The sequence below is a fragment of the Amblyomma mixtum genome, chromosome 7 (genome assembly GCF_055824585.1).
Source record: "Amblyomma mixtum isolate Tamu chromosome 7, ASM5582458v1, whole genome shotgun sequence".
NCBI lineage: Eukaryota > Metazoa > Arthropoda > Arachnida > Ixodida > Ixodidae > Amblyomma > Amblyomma mixtum.
Genome location: NC_143018.1, coordinates 69,007,988 through 69,013,441, shown reverse-complemented (window position 1 = coordinate 69,013,441; position 5,454 = coordinate 69,007,988). Strand labels below are relative to the sequence as shown.

Genomic DNA, 5,454 nt, shown 5'->3' with positions numbered 1-5,454 from the left:
GCGATAGAAACTGTGGAGCATATCTTGCTTGAGTGCCCTGCATATGCTAACGAGCGTGCGTACTATGAACATTGCATGCAGAAGCTCTGCTCAGTGCCCCTTACAATGGACAAAGTTTTAGGTCCCTTAGCCTGCCTTAGGCAACAGATACTTGCAATGACTTTTCTATTCACATATTTAAAAGACATTGGACATCTCGATAAGCTTTAAATTAACTTGCACGTCACCTTCATGCATTCTTCATGCAGTGAACTTCGTCAGCCCATTTGACGGACTATGCACTCCATCACTCCATAGGTTACATCAATACTCGCCATTGCATCCTTAGTACCCATTTCATGGCCGCATTTTATCTTCGTTTTTTTTTTTACCTCTTCCACTCTGCTCTCCTTCTGTCTTTATCTCCCAAATTCCCCTCCCTACGCACAGTAGCATGCCAGCGATTTTTAAAACGCCGGCTAAATTCCCTGCTCTTCATTAAAGAGTCTCTCTCTCTCTGTGCGACGTACACAATTTAATCAGATCTCGAGCTATTTTTTTTCAGGTCGACCTAGCAGACCGCGGGTGTTGTGAATAAGGAGAGTTGGGTGCTGAGAGGGTCTGGCATCTGAAAAGAACCCTCTAAAATCAGCGAGGCTTGAAACTTTTAAAAATTTACTGATGATGTAAGACATTTCTTTGAAGACAAATACGAAACATCCTCCTGCAAAATGTTCACGCACGCGAGGGGTGTTCAATAAAGCATAATAAGATGGTCAAGATGAGACACGGGTAACCTGCTTGTTCTACCTTGTAAACACGAGCCATGCGCCTAGGGTTACCAGCTGACTTATGAGTATGCGCGAAAGTGGAAATAAATTGTACTATTGTGCAGTACACTGTATCTGCTCCATTTTATTGCTTCTTGCTACATTACATCTACTGTAAGGTACCGGCCGTGCTGTTCACAGTGCCGCCGAAGAAGACTGCCGCTGCACTGCAATGCAGTGCGCTTATTTCACACGATCCTGTTATGGAAAAAAAATTTGTCAAAAGAATGTAGCCGCATTTTTGAGAATATTGTTATGGGGATGTTACGGTATTACTGTTATGGTAAGTCTATATTGGCGGCTGCTCTGAGATGGCCAGCACAAAGCTCAGACTCCAAGGGCCCAGCTACCCACTGTCAACGTCGTCGTCGTCGTCCAGCGCACCGCCACTTCTTCGTTCACGATTCGTTCACTTATTCAGTAACCAGTTCACCGGTAACGCTATCCCCCTCGGCTGAAGGCAACGTCCCGGTGCGTGTTAGGCGTGCGATGTCGAGGGTGGGTAATAGGGCTTGAGGCGAGCCACATGAACGACTTCGGATGTCAGTGGAGCGGACGAGGACTTTGGGTGGAGCAGTGTGATCCCGTACGTTACGTCGGTCAGTGCCCGTAATACACGACAAGGACCTGTGTAGCGCGGCAGAAGTTTTTCACATAACCCCACACGACGGGATGGGAGCCACAGCAAGACGAGAGATCCGGCAGGGTAGCGCACATCACAGTGCAGGCCATCGTAGCGGTGTTACGGTAATACCGTAACAATATGATGGCGCCGAGCGATATGTTTCAAAATTTACTGGAAATATGGAAAACAAACAAAGGAACCACAAAAGGGGAAACAGGAACAGCATGTCAAATACAAGGAGATGAGAAATAGTGCGAAAGGTGCGAAATATTGGCAATAGTGTGAACTTCTCTTCTTATTGAAAAGAGCGATAAAACTCCGGGGCCACTCTGACTGTCTAAAGCGCGTAGAGGCGAAAGAGCTTTCCGAACCACTTTGACTGCCTCTGTGGCACTGGTGACGTCATCACAGGATGACGTCACACATTATTAATGCCTAATTACTAAGCAATGACAAATTGCTAATTAATGGCTAATCACTCTTCAATGACCACATACTAATTAACTGCTAATTAATGACGCTTAAGCTACGCCTCCACGGAACGCCACCATCCATTGGGCGATATGCGTTGCCCTTTGAACGCAACGCTTTTTGAGGAAAGGAAATTACGCAGTAATTCTCTGTCACCTCGGTGGACACCTGAACCGCACCGTACAGGAAGGGGAGAAGTGGGAGTGAAAGAAGAAAGAGGGGCATTGATGAAGAAAATTAAAATTGTATTTGAGGAAAGGACATTACGCAGTAACTGTCTCGCATATCTCGGTGGACACGCGTCATCCAGTTGTAGAGGAACGGAGGAAGTGGGAGTGAAAGAAGAAAGAGAAAGAGGGGCCGTATTGAAGAAAACGAAAATTGTATTTGAGAAAAAGAAATTACGCAGTAACTGTCTCACATATCTCAGTGGACACCCGTCATCCGTTTGTAGAGGAAGGGAAGAAGCGGGAATGAAAGAAGAAAGAGAAAGAGGGGGCCATGATGACGAAAATGAAAATTGTATTGGAGGAAAGGCAATTAAGCAGTAACTGTCTCACATATCTCGGCGGACACCCGTCAAAAGTGTGACACATCTGCTGAGAAGGTTCTGTACAGGTTCTGTAGACAGCCTTCTGTCGACAACGAAGAGGCATTAAAGGCTTTCACTTTAAAAGCGATATAAAAGAAGTTTATTTAGACTATCTAGCATAAAGGGACGAAAGGGACAGCCGTCCCTCTACAAAAGCAAAGAAAGAGATCGCAGAGAAGTTTATTGGACTGATTATTCATACAAAGGGACCATAGTCCCTCACAAAGACAAAAACACCAAGGCAGCGACTAGTGTCGCTCGGTACAAAAAAGCTATGAAACAAGAACACGACGGCGACTGCTGCCACCGTTCACACAAAATCATTCACAGCACAAAATGTTCAAAGGGTCCATAATGTCCAGGCATCGCGGGGAAGCACGCTCACTGAATACGATGAACGCGCACCGACACCGCGCACCACACACTCAATACGGCAGGAGCCGCACCGTCACGCGGCCCCCGCTGGCGGCGATGAAGCGGGTGCTCCACCGCCGCAGGAACTCGTCTTCTGGGAGGGTCACATGATCTAAACACGCCTGTTGAAACAGGCGCGCCCGAACCCTCTGCAGCATGGGGAACATGGCGCGTTGAGGCCGGCCCTGCAAGGAAGCGACGCCTCTCTGGCGCCACAAAACAAAGGCCCCAACACACAGCAAGAGCCGCACAAATGCGTCGCGCGGCCTGGTGTGCGAGTCGAGGCTAACAAAAAACATGCGCGACATCAGCCTCCAAAAAGTGCGCGCTACGACGCACTCAAAAAGCGCGTGTTCGAGGGTCTCTGTCGCACCGCACTGGGGACACCGAGAAGAAGGAGCGATGCCCCACGCGGCGATGCGCACCCCCGTTGGGAGGACTCTCCAGCCTCGCAGCCAGCCGAAGTCGCGGACGTCTGGTGGTACCCAGTGCGACGTCAAGTCTCGCCACCGTACCCGCCTGCTCCGCTCGAGGAATATAACAGTATACGTGAAGCCACCCCAAGCAAGAAGAAAGGAAGAACATACAGTCAAAGATAGACACTCAGAACTGTGAGCGATACCGTTATAGAAATTCGTCCAAAACGATCGGCCGTATAAATCCGTGTATTCTCTCTATACTTTCCTGTCACTTTTTTTTTACCGCCACATAAAACTTCTTTAACCCCTTAACCTCCCCGTTCTTCAAACCTCCACTGAATCGAGTGGATAATCTTCTATTTTCAAAATCAGGCTTGTATACAGTGCTCGATTTAAAGAGAATGTGCGATCACAATTGCTATTCAGGTTAGCAAAAGTGGGCGAAAGCTTCACATGCAAACGCTAGTGTGAAAGCATCCCTAAATTAAAAGTGAAAAAAGAGGAGAAGAAGAGATTAAGGAGCCGAGACTTAGAGAATTCCAAGTAGGGAAACAAAAAAAAATAGGAGTAAAAGCAAAAAGCGCAGCGTTGGTCGACTGTCGCAGCGTTGGTCGCAGCGTTGGTCGACAGCCACCGAACCCTGTGGGCTCGGTGGCTGTGCCACGATGCAGTCATCAAATCCGCTCGTTTTCGCCACGCAGGTCAGTAAACAATACTCTCTTTTCACGAAAAAATCAAGCAATTACTGCCTCCTGCAGCTACCGAGCCCACAGAGCTGCCTTTCCATTGCTCTTGAATGTGCTGATGTCGTGCGTGCCCTGTTGCTCTTGGCTGGCGATGTTGAATCAAACCCAGGCCCCGAAAAGGTTCTAGAGGAACTGAAGAAACTGTCTGATGGTCAGTCACAATTAATAGTCGAGGTCCAAGGTCTTAGAAATCAACTTACAACTACGGTACAAGCTATTTCTGATCTTAGTAACAGGTTATCCACCCTAAAAATTCATTATCAAGATGTTGTAACCCTACGCACCGACATGGATACGATCTGCGCTAACACTACTCAAACAGCCAAAGAAATCAGAGGTATAGAAGCCCGATTGGATGACGCCGAAAATCGCTCGCGACGCAACAATTTAATCTTTTACAACATTAAAGATGGGAATACATCTGAAACGTACTCGGAATCTGAAGAAACAGTCCTCCGCCTCTGCCGTGATCAGTTAGATCTATCCATTGACCCTAAAGAAATTGAAAGGACTCATCGTCTCGGGCGCCATTCTCCTGAGCGCATTCGACCCATAATGGTGAAATTTACATTTTTTGAAATCAAGGAGATCATTCTTTCAAATGGCCATAAGTTAAAAGGCACCGATTACAGCATAGGGGAGGACTATTCACGCCCAGTCTGAAAAGCGCGAAGGCACCTCGTAAAGTTTGCCAAAGCTACTACCACTAAATTTTCCTTGCGCTACAAAACTTTGTACATCGGTTCTAAACGCTATGCATTCGACGAATCATCACAGTCTGTACACGAAATCTCATAGCATAAGTCTTATCGTCGCGCCACTACTAATCTTCCTTGTAACAGCCCTCGTGGTAAACTTCCAAATCTTCATTTTTCTGTTATCTTTACCAACATACGTAGTTTCCTTCCCAAGCGTGAACACATTTGTAATCTTGTTTCATCATCTTCCAGCAATATACTTGTACTAACAGAAACGTGGCTAACAGACGACGTCACCGATCCGGAAGTTTTAGCTGATTTACCAAATTTTAACGTTTTCCGAAAGGACCGCAAAGGTTCACGAGGAGGAGGTGTTCTTATTGCCACTAACCAGCTGTTGCCTTGTTCTGTCATTAACATCCAATCAGAGCTTGAAATACTTTGGATAATCTGCTGTTCCGTACCACAAATCGTCATACTAGGCGTCTGTTACCGACCCCCCTCCAGTAGTCCAATCTTTTCCTCAAAGTTAAGCGATAGTCTAAATCAAATAACTAGCAAATATCCCAACGCGCGCATTCTTCTTTTCGGTGATTTTAATTACCCATCCATTCACTGGCTGAACCCAACACCAACAGGCAATACTGAAATGACGAACTTTGTCGACGTTTGTTTGAATT

The 5,454-nt window shown here is 46.6% G+C and overlaps 1 pseudogene; it reads left to right on the top strand.

Annotated features, from left to right (window-relative positions):
• Positions 1-3,977: 3,977 nt before the first annotated feature.
• LOC149336386 (uncharacterized) lies at positions 3,978-4,874 on the top strand (annotated as a pseudogene).
• Positions 4,875-5,454: the final 580 nt, after the last annotated feature.